Source organism: Rhinoderma darwinii, chromosome 2, assembly GCF_050947455.1.
Source record: "Rhinoderma darwinii isolate aRhiDar2 chromosome 2, aRhiDar2.hap1, whole genome shotgun sequence".
NCBI lineage: Eukaryota > Metazoa > Chordata > Amphibia > Anura > Rhinodermatidae > Rhinoderma > Rhinoderma darwinii.
Genome location: NC_134688.1, coordinates 76,473,908 through 76,494,229, shown reverse-complemented (window position 1 = coordinate 76,494,229; position 20,322 = coordinate 76,473,908). Strand labels below are relative to the sequence as shown.

General features: G+C 43.5%; 1 long non-coding RNA gene across 1 annotated transcript in view; it reads left to right on the top strand.

Annotated features, from left to right (window-relative positions):
* The first annotated feature begins 3,099 nt into the window (after window positions 1–3,099).
* LOC142740635 (uncharacterized) overlaps window positions 3,100–20,322 on the top strand; it is a 46,185-nt gene continuing 28,962 nt past the window's right edge. Inside the window, exon 1 of the long non-coding RNA XR_012880827.1 lies at window positions 3,100–3,179. This is a non-coding gene — a long non-coding RNA (uncharacterized LOC142740635). The remainder of the gene's footprint in view (window positions 3,180–20,322) is intronic.

The following is a 20,322-nucleotide window of genomic DNA, read 5'->3' as shown; positions in this document are numbered from 1 at the left end:
TGTAATATGAAAACAGTACTGGTACACTGCTCCAAAAAATTGTGTAACCATGCATACATGAAGATATAAGATTCTGTTGTTTTACCAGACAACTTCATGGTTATATTCAGTATTTTACATTAGATATATTTCAGTTTTGTCAACCAAAATTCTTTTATTCTAATGCTTGTTTTTATGTTAACATTAATCTCTTGAATAAAAGTATACATTCAGTTTTGTATGGATATGGGTAGTTTCATAGAGGATAGGGGCTCATAGCAAAAATAAAAATGTGGCCCCTTTCAAGTTCTGCTTGACACCACAACAGCCCTAGCAAACAGCAACAAGAGGTCCTCTTGCCCCTATTACAATTTCATGAATAGAGTAAATTTTCCACTTGTTTGCTAACATTGAAGCGCCAGTGAAGACCACATCTGTTGAAATGAGGACAAAATCAACCTGAAATGGTCCCATCTTTCCAGGCACCCCATAGAAGCCATATGGTCCGCAGAGCCATAAATTCCAAACCCCTCGACACCACTGCAAAACAGGGCCCCAACCTACCATGTGCCATTTATAATACTGGTGTCTTCCTATATGTGGCAAAGGGACTGTTGGCCTCCTCAGGCACCAAAGCTCAGGTGTGGCTGCTACCTCAGCACCCCCTATAGTTACTCCCTTGATGGTCTGCCTGTATGGTACACCCTAGGAGATGGGTCAACCTCCTACATTATGATGTAACACTGGTCCTGTAATGTTATACACTCAAACAGGGAAGCGTTGCGGGTAGTTTGGATTTTGGAGAAAATTGCCATGGGTTATGAATTAATAATAGTTTACCCTCAAGCTGCCCCCTAAATTATGTTTAACTGGGCTCCAGGTAGTTGAAGATCTAAGGAGAGATATGGGATACTCAAAATATCTACGTTTTTCAAATCTTTTTAAAATAAAAATAGTGAAAACAGTTGCTGCACACAGGAATTGAAGGTAACTCCCGGCTGCCCCCTTCCCAGCCTTCCTGAGAAGACAAACATCCCTGAACAAATAATTATTTTTTTTATTTAGGAGAAGGTGCAATTCAATTCTTTATTTTATGCCATTTTACTGCCCTAGAAATATAGATTTTAGAATTTTACAACTATTACTGGATTCAAATAGTAATAGCAATTTCAATAGCAATTTCAATCACATTATTTTCGGCTATGTCCACACCATGTTCAGTGTGTATGTTTGGTCGAGAACATTTCCTGGTGCATCTTAGAAAAGCAAAGATATAGCCAATTTTTTCCTAAAAAACAATACAAAAACGACAATACTTTTTTTTCTCCTCTAAATAAAAGGTACACAGATAAATCATTTGAATTTGAATCTTTTGTATGTGACAGTCAAACACCCACATTATCATGATGAAGAATGTTAATTCTTCAAACAACAGCTTGACTTGCTTCCACATATAGAAATGCACAGTAATATTGACGCACAGAACACTTTCTGTATATCCACAGTACTAAAATAGATGAGTGTGGGTGTGGATATTGAATGCTAAAGCCTTCATCCAGATAAAATAGTGCTGTACATAGGAGACTTTAATTATAGTTTTATTTTATTTATAGCCTATATTTTATAGTTTACTTTAATATCTAGTTCTACTACTTGTAAATACACACATTCCACACATCTATCTAGGCATATATTGCCAAACTGATATCCCCATCATGTCATACATTTGCATTCCCAAAAACATGTGTGTCTGACATAGGGAAAATAGTTTTTGAGCACCATTGGTTACGGGGAATGATGTGAACGGCATCTATTTCTGTACAGCGCTGCTGAATATGTTGGCGCTATATAATAAATATATTAATCAACATTTTAGTATTCATACTGTATCTGCATATTACACTATTCAGTGCAATCAAAACTTATATTTTGTTAATTTGGAGTCAAATATTTTTTGATCTGACACGCCATAAAAATGTAGTCAGGTAATCCTTATTCACTCTGAGACCTTATCAAGATACAACCAACAGCACCCTATTGTCCCACAACAGATGCCAAGGTAAGAAGGTGACAGAGTACGTGCCCATAATCAGGAAACCATGATTGAGCTATCATGCCCATTGTTATTGATTATTGTTATTGTAATTGATGATGCCCAGACATGATATATGTCACCTTAGAATAGTAGGCAGTAACTCCAGAAATCCCATGAATGGATTGAGGTATCCAGCATAGCCAGGAGGTGAATAAATACCCAGACTGGTTGGCACAGGAGGAGATGAAACTGGAAGGAGGCAACAGTGTAAGCAGTTATAAAGTCTAAGGGGGCATTTTTATTAAGAATTGCATTTCATACGCCAGTTTAAATAGTTAGAAAAGTTGGCATAAAATACACCACATTTATTAAGAGGCGAAAGGTTAAAAATATTGCATGGATCAGAATTACTACAGTACCATGTTTTTTTCTCCATTATATTTCTGTTATTTTAAACTCACGACTTATCATCGCCTTCATTCTAACAGAGCCGGATCCCACCTCGACCGTGTGGAATACCGATCACAGCACCACGCTTATGGGATACTTTGTTGCCCACTGGAAACTTTGTATCATACTCGGAGTTGTGAGTTTAGTGTGTCACTGATCTGCAGACATCATTGTTTGTATTGGGTTGTCGGAATATTCACATTTTTGTGCCTTGCTACATTTCTGCTGAGGTTACACTTAAAGAGGCTCTGTCACCAGATTTTCAAACCCCTATCTCGTATTGCAGCAGATCGGCGCTGCAATGTAGATTACAGTAACGTTTTTTTTTTCAAAAACGAGCATTTTTGGCCAAGTTATGACCATTTTTATATTTATGCAAATGAGCCTTTCTTAAAGTTATGTCCAAGTGGGCGTGTATTGTGTGTGTACACATGCCCGGCCTTAGCTATGTGCGACACGTGCGGTCGCACAGGGCGCCGGCCGCCATGCTGCAAGGGGGGCGCCAGTGGGTACGAGCAGAATAGAGGAGAAATGTTCCTCCCTCTGCACTGCTGCGTGAAGTGAGCGCTGATTGGAGGAGCAGCAGGTGCTTCTGTCTGCTCCACCAATCAGCACAGCCTGTACTGCAGTGTCACACACACTCAGCACCTCACGCAGCTCCTTCCTGCTGTGCTGCTGCCCCAGTGAAGACTCCTCCACGGAGCTCCAGAGTCAGGTAAGTGCAGCAGCTTTTTCTATTTATGTGCTGTGTGAGGGAGGGGGAGAGAGAGGGCTTTATGTGATGTGTAACAGGATGTTTTTTTTTTTTTTAAAGATCGATTTTGTGGGGGAGGGGAGACTAGGTTATAGGTACTTTGAGTGTATTTTTTACAGATCGATTTTGTGGGGGAGGGGAGACTAGGTTATAGGTACTTTGAGTGTATTTTTTACAGATCGATTTTGAGGGTGAGGGGACATTGCCCTAAATGCTATAGGAGTGTGGGGGATTCTTTATAAATGTATTTTGTGGGGAGGGGGACTTCTGTATAGTTTATTTTGTGGTGTAGGAGCTTATTATGAATCATGGGGGAGGGGAACTTAACGTTATGTATGGGGAGATAGCCGAGTGCAGTGTTCTGCTTTTTCCGGCTCTCCCATAGAGAATAAATAGGAGGTAAGTTGTTGTAATTTGCAAAATCGTGCGGCCATAAAGGGTATATTAATAAACCGTCCCTTTATCTGCAAAATTGTGCGGCCATGAATTAATATACCCTTTATGGCCGCACGATTTTGCAAATTACAACAACTTACCCCCTATTCATTCTCTATGGGAGTGCCGGAAAAAGCAGAACACTGCACTCGGCTATCTCCGGCGCTCCCATAGAGAATGAATGGAGCGGCAGTGCGCGTGCGAATGTAACCGGAATACATGAGGCCATTAACAGGCTGTTTGACAGCCGCACTGAACATGGTGCCGGCGTGGTTGTTAGCTGCGTTGCGACCGTGTCAGGGCCACTCCGTGTGACCTTACCCTTATGCTGGATTCACACGAGCGTGTGCCTTTTGCGCACCAAAAAACACGGCGTTTTGCCTTTGCAAAATGCATTTGACAGCTCCGTGCAGCAGCATCATATGATTCGCGGCTGTGTGATTTTCGCGCAGCCGCCATCATTATGACACTCCATTTGGATGTTTGTAAACAGAAAAGCACGTGGTGCTTTTCTGTTTTCATTCATCCTTTTGACAGCTGGTGCGTGAATCACGCTGTTCGCATTGAAGTGCTTCCGTGCGGCATGCGTGGTTTTCACGCACCCATTGACTTCAATGGGTGCGTGATGCGCAAAAAACGCTCAAAGAACGGACATGTCGTGACTTTTACGCAGCGGACTCACGCAGCATAAAAATCACACACATGTCTGCACGGCCCCATAGACTAATATAGGTTCGTGCAACGCGCATGAAAATCACGCGCGTTGCACGGACGTATATCCCGTTTGTCTAAATAAGCCCTTAGAGATAATATTTGTGGGGGAGAGCAACTTGATTATAAGGGTAGGAACACACAGGGTGGATGCGTAAAACCACACAGTGTATACGTCCTGAGAACCGCAGGGAATTTCAGCTGAAAAACGGCACCAAATTTTGGTGCAGTTTTTTGGGCGGAAAAACTGCAGAAATAAATTAAAAAAAAAGCTAATACTCCCAGCCGTAGTCCCTCTCTCTCTCTCTGAGGGTAGCCCGGCCTCCTGCGATGACGCTGTAGTCCATGTGACCGCTGCAGCCTTTGATTGGCTGCAGCTGTCACATGGGATGCATCGTCATCCCTGGAGGCCGGGCTACGCTCAGAACAGAATACGCATCGCTATGACTACGGCCGGGTGTATTACCTTTTTTTTTTCTCATTAGAGATTAACGATAAGCAAAGTTTTTATCATTGATCTTCCCCTTTGTTAACACTGACCAAATATCATTATAATTGGTCAGAAACTGGCGAATCATGATGATAATTGGCTCAACTAAATAGGCCTTTAATGGGGGTCTATTCAGGCTTAGTGCCTAGGGCAGCGTGAGCTGTAAATACGGCCCTGCTAAAGACGCAGATACTATTGAACACTATAGCAGGGCAGGGAGGTATCTCACTGCTCTGTGATCTACTAGACTGGTGGTTCCCAACATGAGGTTCCCATGAGAACCCTCCAGGGGTGCCGCGACACTCCTCTGGACAACTGCCACGGACGTTCTTTCTCTCCTCCTCCTCATAGCGCAAAGTGGATGTGAGGAGGAGGAGGAGATTTTTTTGCAGAACCCCTGTAGATGGCACCCCCCGACTAAATGGACAGAGACGTCAGGGGCTTCTCCTGGAGTGGAATCCCCGGTCACAGCGTCGGCAACGCTGTGGACAGGGATTCCGCTTCAGGAGTTAGTTGCCCGATGTCACTGTTCATATATGGACATCAAGCACTCCGTCAAGGAGCGGAATCCCCAGCCACAAGGAGCTACAGTGGCGCTATCTACAGGAAGGTAGTGCTATCTACAAGGGTGTGTGTGGCACTACCTACAAGGGGGCTGTGCGGCAAGGGGGGGATTTGTGGCACTACTTACTAGGGATGCACACTGCATCGAAACTTCGATACTGTGCATCCCCATATGGTTCGAGCCACACCGGTAAGTATAGTAATACATGATGAATGAGAGCGGGGCTGCGGCTGTGTAATACAGCCATTGCCCCGCTCCTGAGTCCTGACAAGAGCGCGCCGTGAGGATGATGCGATGCGGCCAGCGCTGCACTAATGAGCTGCCGCACTGCAAAACACCCCCATGTTCTGTCTTCGGTGTCTGCGCCGCCGCTCATTAGTGCATCGCCGGCCGCATTACCTCATGCTGACCGCGCACGCACTTTTGTCAGGAGCGGGGCAATGACTATTACACAGCCGCAGCCCCGCTCTATAACGGCGGAGATCAGAGAAACCGCTCATCTCCGCCGCTATTCTCCTGAATGCTGCGATCAAAACTGACTGCAGCATTCAGAGGAAAGTGAGGAGGGGGATGCCCCTTGGATCGCGTCACAGGAAATTCCTGTGACGCGATTGAGGGCCATACCATATATGGGCAGACAGCCCAGGGTCTATTGAAGGACCCCAGGGCTGTCTTACCATATTTCCTGTTGTTAGGGCATACTTAGGTATGTCCTAACAACTGCCTGTGTACTATCAGTACACAGGATAATGTACTGGCACATATCTGATATATGCCAGTACATTAAAGTTTAAAAATAAAGTAAAAACATAAAGTAATGTTAAATTTAAAAAAATACACATTCACCTTTTTTTTTACAATAAACCTTAACCCCTTAAGGACGCAGCCTAGTTTTGGCCTTAAGGCTCAGAGCCCATTTTTCAAATCTGACATATTTCACTTTATGTGGTAATAACGTCGGAATGCTTAAACCTACCCAAGCGATTCTGAGATTGTTTTCTCGTGACACATTGGGCTTCATGTTCGTGGTAAAATGTGGTCGATATATTCAGTGTTTATTGGTGAAAAATTGCAAAATGTAGAGAAATGTAGAGAAAATAGTTACTAGTTCACATTTCCCATATGTCTACTTTAGATTGGCATCGTTTTTGGAACATTCTTTTATTTTTCTTGGACGTTACAAGGCTTAGAACATAAACAGCAATTTCTCATATTTTTAAGAAAATTTCAAAAGCCTTTTTTTTAAGGTACCTCTTGAGTTCTGAAGTGGCTTTGTGGGGCCTATGTATTAGAAACCCTGATAAAACACCCCATTTTAAAAACTAGACCCCTCAAAGTATTCAAAACAGCAGTTATAAAGTTTTTTAACCCTTCAGGCATTTCACAGGAATTAAAGCAAAGTGGAGGTGAAATTTGCAAATTTCATTTTTCTTGCTGAATTTCAATTTTATTCATTTTTTTTTCTGTAACACAGAAGGTTTTACCAGAGAAACACTACTAAATATGTATTGTCCAGATTCTGCAGTTTTTAGAAATGTCCCACATGTGTCTCTAGTGCGCTCGTGGACTAAAACACAAGCCCTAGAAGCAAAGAAGAACCTAGTGCATTTTGAGTCCTCTTTTTTTATTAGAATATATTTTAGGCAGCATGCCAGGTTTGAAGAGGTGTTGAGGTGCCAAAACAGTAGGAATCCCCCAATAGTGACCCCATTTTGGAAACTACACCCCTCAAGGAATTCATTTAGGGTTGTTGTTACCATTTTGACCGCACAGTTTTTTCACAGCACGTATTTGAATTGGGCTCTGAAATGAAAAAAATGTCATTTTTTCCAATAAAATGTCATTTGTGATCAAAAGTTCTTATTTTCACAGGGAACAAAATACCCCATTTTGTTGCCCAATTTGTCCTTAGTGTGGCAATACCCCATTTGTGGTGATAAACTGCCGTTTGGGCCCATGGGAGGGCTCAGAAGGAAAGGAGCGCTATATGTTTGTTGGAGTCCAGATTTTGTTGGATTGGTTTTCGGGTGCCATGTCGCATTTGCAGAGCCTCAGCGGTATCAAAGCAATGGAAACCCACCAAAAGTGACCCCATTTTGGAAACTACACCCCTCAAGGAATTCATTTATGGTTGTTGTTAGCATTTTGACCACACAGTTTTTTCACAGCACCTATTTCAATTGGGCTGTGACATTAAAAAAAATGACATTTTTTCCAATAAGATGTAATTTTTTACCAAAATGTCTTATTTTCACAGGGAACAAAATACTCAATTTTGTTGCCCAATTTGTCCTGAGTGCATCAATACCCCATTTGTGGCAATAAACTGCCGTTTGGGCCCATGGGAGGCCTCAGAAGGGAAGGAGCGCTGTGTGTTCTTTGGAGTACAGATTTTGCTGGTTTGGTTTTCGGGTGCCATGTCGCATTTGCAGAGCCCCAGAGTTATCAAAGCAATGGAAACCCACCAGAAGTGACCCCATTTTGGAAACTACACCCCTCAAGGAATTCATTTATGGGTAATGTGACCATTTAGACTCCATAGTTTCTTCACAGAACTTATTTGAATTGGGCTGGGAATTCAAAAAATATATATTTTTTCCAATAATATGTCATTTTAGCTCAAAAATTCTTATTTTCACAAGAAATAAAATACTCCATTTTGTTGCCCAATTTATCCTGAGTGCGGCAATACCCCATTTGTGGTGATAAACTGCCGTTTGGGCCCATGGGAGGGCTCAGAAGGAAAGGAGCGCTGTGTGTTCTTTGGAGTACAGATTTTGCTGGATTGGTTTTCGGGTGCCATGTCGCATTTGCAGAGCCCCAGAGGTATCAAAGCAATAGAAACCAACCACAAATGACCCCATTTTGGAAACTACACCCCTCAAGGAATTCATTTATGGGTGTTGTGACCATTTTGACCCCATAGTTTTTTCACAGAACTTATTTGAATTGGGCTGGGAATGAAAACAAAATTATTTTTTTCAAATAATATGTCGTTTTGGCAGAAAAATTCTTTTTTTCACAAGAAACAAAATACCCCATTCTGTTGCGCAATTTGTTCTGAGTGCCGCAATACCCCATTTGTTGTGATAAATTGCCGTTTGGGCCCATGGGAGGGCTCAGAAGGAAAGGACCACCATTTGGCCTACTGGGGATTTTCGAGTGCGAAGTCATGTATGCAGAAGCCCCTGAGGTACCAGTACAGTTGAAACCCGCAAGAAGTGACCCCGTTTTAAAAACTACACCCTTAAGGCATTCATATAGAGGTGTAGTGAGCATTTTGACCTGAGACCTACACCCCATAAACTGTAATGTGGGTTCTCCCGGGTATGGCAATACCCTACATGTGGCTGTTATCAGCTGCCTGGACACACAGCAGGGCCCAGAGGGGAAAGACGTGGGGGGATAAGCTGTGTGGAGTGCATCAGGGTAAGTAAAATTGGGGTAAATTATAAACCAAGGGATGGATGATAAATTTTAAAACACTTTCATACAGAGCTTTGGTTATTCGGGACACGTGTCACATTGATATATTGCGTCATGCATTATCGCCCTCTTATAGCAGACTTTGCACCTCTTTTGACTTTTTCCCTTCTTGCCAGTTTGGGGAACTTCTCCTGGAAAGTGTTGCCGCCCTGGTACGATGCGTGTGGCCCCGCTTCCAGAAGTACTGGGTGCCCCCCCTTCTTGGTCCCTAAAGATTAGGTTCTTGATAATCACCTCTTGAAATTCCAGGAAAGTTCCCGTCTGGCCTGCACATCGACGTAGCACGTACGCATTGTACAAAGCCATCTGTATGATGTGCCCTTCTTATACCTCACCGCATGGCGCTGTAGGGCTTCAGGGCTTGATCTTACAAGTCCATCCCTCCCATGTACCTATTGTAGTCCAGGATGCAGTCTGGTTTGGGGGTGGCCTTTCCTTCATATATCCTAAACCTGTAGGTATACCCGGATGCACTCTCACAGCTTATACATCTTCACGCCATACCTTGCCCTCTTACACGGCAGGTACTGGCGGAATTGAACCCTCCCTTTAAAATGTACCAGGGACTCATCAATAGAAATACACTTCTCGGGGTGTATGCTGGGGAAAACCGGGCACTGGAACGGTCTAATAGGGGTCTCCGTTTATACAAACGGTCAAAACTGGGGTCATCTCGGGGTGGGAACGGCTCATTATCAGTATAATGGAAGAAGCGAAGTATTGCCTCTATTTATTTATTTTTTTAGGTTCCAGTTCAGTTCTGAAGTTGCTTTGAGGGGCCCATATATTAGAAATCCCTATGAAATACCCCATTTTAGAAACTAGACCCCTCAAAGTATTCACAACAGCATTTAGAAAGTTTATGAACCCTTTAGGTGTTTCACAAAAATTTAGAGCAAAGTAGAGGTGAAATTTAAATTTTTTTTTTGTCAGAAAATCCTCTTTATACCATTTTTTTTATAACACAAAAGGATTTATCAGAGAAACGCAAATTAATACGTATTGCCCAGATTCTGCAGTTTTGAGAAATATCCCACATGTGGCCCTCGGGCGGTAATGGACTGAAGCACCGGCCTCAGAAGCAAAGGAGCACCTAGTGGATTTTGAAGCCTCTTTTTTATTAGGCACCATGTCCGGTTTGAAGAGGTCTTGTGGTGCCAAAACATTGGGAACCCCCCAAAAGTGACCCCAATTTGGAAACTAGACCCCTTGAGGAATGCATTGTAGTTTTCTTGGGGTGCATGCGGCTTTTTGATCAGTTTTTATTCTATTTTTAGGTGGCGTGGTGACTAAAAAACAGCAATTGTACGATTGTTTTTTTTTCGTTTTTTTTTACAGCGTTCACCGTGCGCTATAAATGACATATTCACTTTATTCTGCGGGGCGATACGATTACGGCGATACCAGATGTTTATAGTTTTTTTTTATGTCTTATGGCGTTTGCACAATAAAATACGTTTTGTAAACAATCATTCACTTTTTGTGTTACCTTATTCTAAGAGCCATAACGGTTTTATTTTTCAATCAATAAAGCCGTGCGAGGACTTATTTTTTGCGTAACGAACTGTAGTTTCGATCAGTATTTTTAGGTACATGCGACTTTTTGATCTCTTTTTATTCCATTTTTTGGGAGGTGAAGTGACCAAACAATTGTGATTGTGGTACGGTTTATTATTATTTTATTTTACGGCGTTCACCGTGCGGGATAAATAATGAAATAATTTTGTAGTTCAGGCCGTTACGGACGCGGCGATACCAATTATGTATAGTTTATTTGTTTGTTTATATATTTTTATTAATAATAAAGGACTGATCAGGGAAAAGGGGGGATTTTTACTTTTATTACTTTTAAAACTTTTATTTTCTTATTTTTACACATCTTTTTTTAACTTTTTTTTTACTTTATTACTTTGTCCCACTAGGGGACATGAGGGCAGGAGGCCCTGATCGCTATTCTAATACACTGCACTACATGCGTAGTGCAGTGTATTAGAACTGTCAGCTACTCACTGACAGCAAGCATAGTGGGTCCTGACGTTGTCAGGACCCACTAGGCTTCCGTCTATGGCATAGCCGGACGCCATTGTTTGGTGTCCGGTTGCCATAGTCACCATCGCCGGCCGCTATCGCGTAGCAGGCCGGCGATGGCAGCTTAACCCCTAAAAAGCCGCGATCTCTATAGAACGCGGCTTTTAAGGGGTTAATCAGCGGGGACACAGCGATCGGTCCCCGCTGTAGGAGCTGTGACAGCTGCTGAACAAGACAGCAACTGTCACAGCTCCTGTATGTGTCGGGAGGACGGCCGAAACGGCCGTTACTCCCGAGACGTACTATTACGGCATGGAGCGCTAACGATACAGCTGCCATGACGTAATAGTACGTCAAGGAGCGGGAAGGGGTTAAAATAAGTCTCAATATATAAAATATACACATTCGGTATTGGCGCGGCCGTAATAACCTGCACAACAATTTTTTGGCGTCATTTATGATGTGTACGCTGTAAAAAAAAAAACTAAAAAAAACTTCTTTCACTTATTAATGTAAGGCACGAGGTGTGATGAATTTAACCTTCACGTGCCTCACATTAATAGTAATTAACTCCATGATGTACCTCACACATTAATGACTGAGAAACATGATGGGGTTAATTACTATTAATGTGAGGCAAATGGAGGTTAAATTCAGCATCACACCTCGCGCCTCACATCAGAAAATGGAAGAACTTTTTTTTATTACTGTTGGCAAAGTATCATTTTGGTATCGAAATTGCAATACTACACGAAGTATCGGTATTGATGTCCAAATTCAGGTGTCATGACATCCCTACTACCTACAAAGGGGCTGTGTGGCATGACCTACAGGGGGCATCTGTGAGTGGGGGGCTGATGGTCATTTTACTGTGAGTGGGGGGCTGATGGTAGTTTTACTGTGAGTGCGGGGCTGATTGTAGTTTTACTGTGAGTGGGGGGCTGATGGTCATTTTACTGTGAGTGGGGGGCTGATGGTCGTTTTACTGTGAGTGCGGGGCTGATTGTAGTTTTACTGTGAGTGGCGGGCTGCTGGTCATTTTACTGTGAGTGCTGGGCTGATGGTCGTTTTACTGTGAGTGGCGGGCTGATGGTCATTTTACTGTGAGTGGGGGGCTAATGGTCGTTTTACTGTGAGTGGGGGGCTAATGGTCGTTTTACTGTGAGTGGACGGGCTGATGGTCATTTTAGGGTATGTTCACACGGTAGCGTCCATTACGGCTGAAATTACGGAGCTGTTTTCAGGAGAAAACGGCTCCGGAATTTCAGACGTAATGGCATATGCAGGCGCTTTTCGCTGCGTCCATTACGGACGTAATTGGAGCTGTTTTTCTATGGAGTCAAGGGAAAACGGCTCCAATTACGTCTCAAGAAGTGACAGGCTTTTCTTTGACGCGGGCGCAAAAATGACCGTCGGCACAGAATATCGTAAGACCCATTCAAATGAATGGGCAGATCTTTGCCGACGCTTTTGAGCCGCATTTTCGGACGTAATTCGGCGCTAAAACGCCCGAATTACGTCCGTAAATAGTGTGTGTGAACCCAGCCTTACCGTGAGTGGGGGGCTGATGGTCATTTTACTGTGAGTGGTGGGGGGGGGGGGGCTGATGGTCTTCAAGTGGTTTCCACCTCTGACCTCCAATTGAAATTAATAGTAGGAAGAAAATAGCTTTGGCGCTCGTTTGGAGCTTTTTTTGCTGCGTCTTTTGCATTCGCTTCAACAGCTTTAAAATAAAAAACGCTAAAAAAACCCCATCAAATAACGCTGTCAATTCAAAAGCAGATTTTTTCTGCCTTCCAAAAAATGCTGTGTGAACATACCCTAAGAATGTAGTGCTTATTTTTAGCTATTTTCTGTCTTTCTCTAAACAATTTTTGGTAGGGGGACCCTGAGGATTTTTTTTTTTCCAGGGGTGGCTCAAGTCCGAAAAGGTTGGGAAACTCTGTAACAGGCTACAGAGGCGCCTGCAGCCTATGAGGCGCAGGGACAGGATCCCTGCGCAGTCGGCGTGATGACATCTCTGGATCAAGCCGGCCTACGCAAGGATCCTGTCAGGTGGAGGTGGGGGGCAGTATGGCACTGTCTACAAGGGGGAGGTGGGGGCTGTATGTCACTTTCTACAAGGGGGCGGTGGGGGGCACTGTGTACAAGAGGGAGGTGGGGCTGTATGACACTACAAGGGGCAGATGGGGGGCTGTATGGCACTACAAGGGGCAGATGGGGGCTGTATGACACTACAAGGTGCAGATGGGGGCTGTATGGCACTGTCTACAAGGAGGAGGTGGGGGATTATGGCACTGTCTACAGGGAGGCTGTACGGCACAATCTACAGGGGGAACTTTCTACTAGGGGGGCTGTGGGGGCATTATACTCTGTGGAGGACATCATACTGTGTAGGGGCACTACAGGGGGCAATAAAATGTGTGTGGCACTTAGGGGGCATAACACTGTGTGGGCACAATTAGAGGACAAAATACTGTGTCCTTGAAGGCGTAATAATATATTACATTATTAAATATTATAATTATACTGTGTGTGGGGCACTAAAGGGGCATTACACTGTGTGGGGGCACTATATAGGGCATTATACTGTGGGGAGGAATTATGCTTTTTTATGGGGCATTTTTTATAATGGCGTGGGGCGCCGAAAGATAATTTCGCACGGGGCGCCATCTACCCTAAGGCCGGCCCTGTGTGTACATCTGGGCGTTTTTACTTGTTTTACTAGCTGGGCGTTGTGAATAGACGTGTATGATGCTGACGAATCAGCATCATCCACTTCTCTTCGTTACCACCCAGCTTCTGGCAGTTCACAGACACACAGCGTGTCCTCGCGAGATCACGCTGTGACGTCACTTCCTGCCCCAGGTCCTGCATCGTGTCGGACGAGCGAGGACACATCGGCACCAGGCGACAGAGGCTACATCGACTTACCTGCAAACGCCGATGCTGCTGCAGAATCAATTGTATATTGTTCTTTATATTAAGTGGAAATAATTTTTAAGAAAGCATTTCTGATTGCAATCTATGCTTAATTATTCCTTTTGTTTATATAGTGCTGTACACAAATTGTCGCCACTCACATCATTCCCTGTCCCCAATGGGACAATCTAGTATCCTTATCCCAGACACATACACACCAGTATGTTTTTTGGGTGTGGGAGGAAACTGGAGTCCCTAGTAAACACTGGGGGTACATACAAACTCTATGCAGATGTTACCCTTGGACAGATTTAAATCCAGGACCCCAGTGCGGCAAGTCAATAGTGCTAACCACGGAGCCACCCTGCTGCCAAAAACTATGAATTGAGTTTCTAGTAATGTTACTTTTTTAAATTAAAATACAAAATAACTTCTCTTTTCGTTATAATAAATTCTTGGTGGAATTGTTCTTTTTATTGCTCATTATTACTTTTCTTTGCAAAATCTATTATTTTAATAAGCAAGTTTTTCTGCATGAAATTAAGGGAGCTATAAATAACTATGATGACTATTCTGAGAATGGTCCCTGTTAGTCACACTTTAATGTCATCATTTACATATATGGTTACATATTTAGTGAGTTTGAAAATAGGCAAATGTTCTTCTCATTCAGCCTATTGTCATGAGTTTCATACTACTCCACAATACCTCCAACTTCTTCAAATCCTCAAATAATATAATATTATCCTCTTGTGTGTAACCCTGTGTTCACACGAGCCTCATTGCTTCGGTTCATAATGGAGCCATGACAGCTTTGCTGGATTCGTTGTCAAACAGATCCTGACAAATCCTAACAGATCCTATTGATTTGTTATACAGACTGCGCTAATTCTTGCCAACAAAAATACCAGAACCCATGAGAAAGACCTGAAAATGATAGTGTGAATAGTCGCTTCATTAAATTACACAGTTTAGTATCATCTCCATATTGTAAAAGGTAATAATAATAACTATAATGAAAGTCATGAAAGGTTAGGTAAGGGAGAAGGAGGAAAAAGGGGGCAAGACTGTTATTATATTTGTGTTGAGGTCGCCTTCAATTATTAATGTTGATACGACAATTTAGGTAATTTTCCATAGCAATTAAAGGGGACATTGCATTGGAATTTCTTTCCCTACTAAATTATCGGTATCAACATTAATAATTGAAGGCGACCTCAACACAAATATAATAACAGTCTTGCCCCCTTTTTCCTCCTTCTCCCTTTCTCCCTTACCTAACCTTTCATGATTTACACTGGTGGTGCACACCTGGGCAGGAACTGATATTCCAAAAAATAACAATAGGAGGGTCTCTCCTTTCTTTTTCCTATAATGAAAGTCATACGTTGAAGTATTCTCCTTTACCTTTACTCTAACCAACCAACTTTGGAATCCTGTAATGACAGCCCTAGAATTGGGCTGTAGTAGCGCAAGCAGAGGTTGGTGTAAACCCTCCTTGTCACCAAAAAATTAGATTTGAGGCTACTTCGGGAAGCAGAGTCTAAGGGAATCCCCGGTCTTTACCCTTTCACCCCTGTTCAGGGATGTGGACTACCCCCGAAGTAGTCTATCTTGGTGACAGCTGACGTTAATAGAAGCAGAGTGGTAAACGTAGCAATTCGTCAGAGCAAGCAGCAGGCACGGATGGTCAGTAATAGGCAAAAGGTCGGTACACGAATTCAGAAAACTAGACTGCAGGGGAAACCAGGATCACAAAGCAAAACTTGGAACCAAATTGCTTTGGCAATGTGTATCAGAGGAGGCAGGGCTTTATACTGAATACCTATATAGAACCAAACCTAACGATAAACGTTATAGTAAACGTCCACACATATCAAGGAAGAACCGACAGTAATTACCTATAACTGTATGTGAGGACAAATCAAATCTCCCAAAAGGGAAAAATAATGACACCAAGTACAATAAGTAACTTGCAAAAAATATAAATTCTTTATTACAATATACATAAGAACATATTGGCCATCAGGACCTAAAAACCACAAACACTTAAAATATACAATGTGGAGAACATGAGGCTACTCAGAATGGCATATATTCAACATTCAATAATGCCAAGCAGGGTCACTCTGACAGTCATGCTATAAATGTACAGTACAAGGATAACAGACACCGCAAAATGTGTCTCCAAAAAGCATGCTGAAACAGAACAATGTAATACAGACCCTGTAAAAAATAGTATACAAGAGAAACTGGTAACCAACACTGAAATATCAGTGTAGATAGAGTGGTATAGAGACCAGGGTATCACCAAAAATCAGAGTAGGTCCCAGAAGCCATACCAACCCGTGTATTGCATATCAAGCCAAAAATGAGCTCCACAGCAAGAGCCCCGACGCGCGTTTCGCGGTAGCTTTTTCAAGGGCTTTATACTGGGTCAGGTGATGAAATTTGAAAATTGGCGCGTTAACCCTTTAACAATATATGGGACAGCACGTGTGTGCTAGGACCCAGTGGAGCACCACCAGACGCCGAATGAAGAGGCAGAGGAAGGATGCGTGGACTAGGACACCGGGGACAAGTAAATATAGTGCACGGGGGCGGATGGAGGCCATTAAAATACCCAACTTGTGAGACATTTTAGCCCCACTACCGCTCCAGTCTCTTTTAAGCAAATGTTCATAAGCCCCTTCCATTCATTGCCATGAAAAAGTATGCCCTTACTAAGCATCCATAGTTTATCAATGTCTTCTCCATATTTAAATATGCAATGTGGCCAGATAAGGCGTACCTCAGTCAGGGGCATAGCTAAAGGCTCATGGGCCCAGGTGCAAGAATTCAGCTTGGGCCCCTCTACCCTCTACCCTTCCCCAACTCCACCACCACCAGGCCCCTGCGCGTCAGCTTGGGCCCCCCTACCCTTCCTCAACAACACCACCACCAGACCCCTGCGCGCGTCTATGCCTAGCCGCCTTGCCCAACAGCCCCCATAGTATAATGCCCCCACACAGTATAATGCTCCCATAGCTGGCCCCCACAGTATAATGCCCCCATAACTGTCACATAGAGTATAATGGCCCCATAACTGCCCCATACAGTATAATGCTCCCCATATCAGCCCCTACAGTGTAATTCCCCACATAGCTGCCCCCATACAATATAGTGCCCCCATATCAGCCCCCATACAGTATAATGCCCCCATATCAGCCCCCATACAGTATAATGCCCCCATATCAGCCCCCATACAGTATAATGCCCCCATATCAGCCCCCATACAGTATAATGCCCCCATATCAGCTCCCCATACAGTGTACTTGATGGACATGTGTCTTTTTTCAACCGTACTAACTATGTAACTATGTAACTATAATACCCCCCATATCAGCTCACCATACAGTATAATGCCCCCATATAAGCTCCCCATACAGTATAATGCCCCCCATATGTGCTCCCCATACAGTATAATGACCCCATATCAGCTTCCCATACAGTATAATGCCCCCATATTAGCTCCCCATACAGTATAATGCCCCCAATATGAGCTCACCATACAGTATAATGCCCCCATTTGAGCTCCCCATACAATATAATGCCCCCCATATCAGCCCCCATACAGTATAATGCCCCCATATCAGCTCCCCATACAGTATAATGCCCCCCATATCAGCTCCCCATACAGTATAATGCCCCCATTTGAGCTCCCCATGCAGTTTAATGCCCCCAATATCAGCTCCCCATACTATAATGCCCCCATATGAGCTCCCCATACAATATAATGCTCCCAATATCAGCCCCCCATACCATATAATGCCCCCCATATGAGCTCCCCATACAGTATAATGCCCCCAATATCAGCTCCCCATACAGTATAATGCTCCCCCATATCAGCTCCCCATACAGTATAATGCCCCCCATATGAGCTCCCCATACAGTATAATGCCCCCCATATCAGCCCCCCATACAGTATAATGCCCCCCATATGAGCTCCCTATACATTATAATTCCCCCAATATCAGCTCCCCGTACAGTATAATGCCCCCATATCTGCCCCTCATACAGTATAATGCCCCCCATATGAGCTCCCCATACAGTATAATGCCCCCCATATCAGCCCCCCATACAGTATAATGCCCCCCATATGAGCTCCCTATACATTATAATTCCCCCAATATCAGCTCCCCATACAGTATAATGCCCCTATATCTGCCCCTCATACAGTATAATGCCCCCCATATGAGCTCCCCATACAGTATAATGCCCCCCATATCAGCTCCCTATACAGTATAATGCCCCCAATATCAGCTCCCCATACAGTCAGTATAATGCCCCCCATATCAGTCCCTCATACAGTATAATGCCCCCCATATGAGCTCCCCATACAGTATAATGCCCCCCATATGAGCAACCCATACAATATAATGCCCCCCATATAGTATAATGCCCCCATATGAGCTCCCCATACAGTATAATGCCCCCAATATCAGCTCCCCATACAGTATAATGCCCCCCATATCAGCCCACCATACAGTATAATTCCCCCATATAAGCTCCCCATACAGTATAATGCCCCCCATACAGTATAATGCCCCCATATCAGCCCCTTATACAGTATAATGCCTTCATACAGTGTAATACCCCCGCCATATATGCCCCTATACAGTGTAATACCCCCCACTATATCAACCCCCCATACAGTATAATACCACCTGACATATCAGCCCCCCATACAGTATAATACCCCTCGCCATATCAGCCCCCCATAAAGTATAATGCCCCCATATGTGCATAATAGAAAAAAAACATAATTATTTACCTATCCCCGTTCCCACACCGGGTGCAGGATCCTTCTCCTCCTCCGGTCTGTGCTATGAGTGACTCGGCGCAGACAGGCGCGAGTATGTCATTACATCGCGCCTACCTGCGTCGAGCCGCTCAGGGCGTAGTGAATGTTGGAGCAAGGAGCCGTCAGCTCCTTGCTCCAGCATTGAATGGAACCGGGACCTCGGTGAGTGACTCAGAGACACGCAGGACCCACACATACTGAACCCGTCAGTCTCACAGACCTGACAAATACAGGATTCAGATTCAGTGCAAGATACAGCTGCTCTATATACGGAATACAAAGCAGCTGAATGGTATCTCAAAAAGTAAAAACAATCTCTCTCTCTCTCTTTCTCTCTTTCTCTCTCTCTCTCTCTCTCTCTATATATATATATATATATATATATATATATATATATATATATATATATATATATATATATGTATATATATATATATACAGGGCCGTCCTTATGCTACAGGGTGCCCTGTGCGGAATTGCCCTTTGGTGTCCCCCACTCCATTTATCATTGTTCTGTATTGTCTGCATTTGGTGCTTTTGTTTGTGCATTTGTCACGCCTAAAAACGCGTCAAAAATGCTTGGTTTAAGCGTCCCATTGACATCAATGATATAGCGCGCCATTAGTGCCTACGACACGTTTTGTTTCAAAATGTGTCACGTAAAAAAAGAAGCATCAGATCAATTCTTTTGTACGTAAAACGCGCCGGAAATGCGCCAAAATTGCACCTAATTTCTATAGTCAATGGGAGTTCTGATTGAGCGACAAAAAAACACGCTGAAGGCGTGCAAAAAACGCGATGAATACGCATCAAAAGCGGCTGTAGTTTAAAAAGAACTTTACAAAACACTAGTGTTTTTAAGGGTATGTGCACGCACAAAATAAAAAACATCTCAAAATACGGAGCTGTTTTCAAGGGAAAACAGCTCCTGATTTTCAGACGTTTTTTATTCAAAGTCGCGTTTTTCACTGCGTTTTTAACAGACGTTTTTGGAGCTGTTTTTCTATAGAGTCTATGAAAAATGGCCCCAAAAACGGCTGAAGAAGTGACATGCACTTCTTTTTCGTGGTCGTATTATTCTGCGGCTGTTTTTCAAAACGACCGCGTAAAAAACGCCCCGTCGGAAGAGAACGCCGTTTTCCCAATGGGCAGATGTTTGGAGGTGTTCTGCTGCCGATTTTTCCGCCGTTTTTAGCACAGTGTGAACAAGGCCTATATTTTGGTAAGGCTGTTTTCACATTACGTCCTGCCTGTCCATTTATCATATGCGGCGGAAAATCTCCCGGCGAATACATTAATTGGACACAAAAAACATGCAGTATCATTTTTTTTACGGGACGCCACTACATAAAATAGCGCAGTCCCACCCGAACTGAGGCTTTTTTAACCTCCATCAGGAGTATGGGACTGTTTACCATACGATCTGGGAGCTTTCCCTCCCGGTGCATACATTACACGGATGGGCAGGATGTAATGTGAAATTACCATTAGGCCTTATTTACACTCGCGTGTTAAATGTCCGTGTGACGGCCGTTGAAACATCGGCCGTCTCACGGACCTTTGCAATTCAATCTGGCCGTTGACACAGCCGTTGTTTCAAAGGACCGTGTGAAGGGTCCGTGAG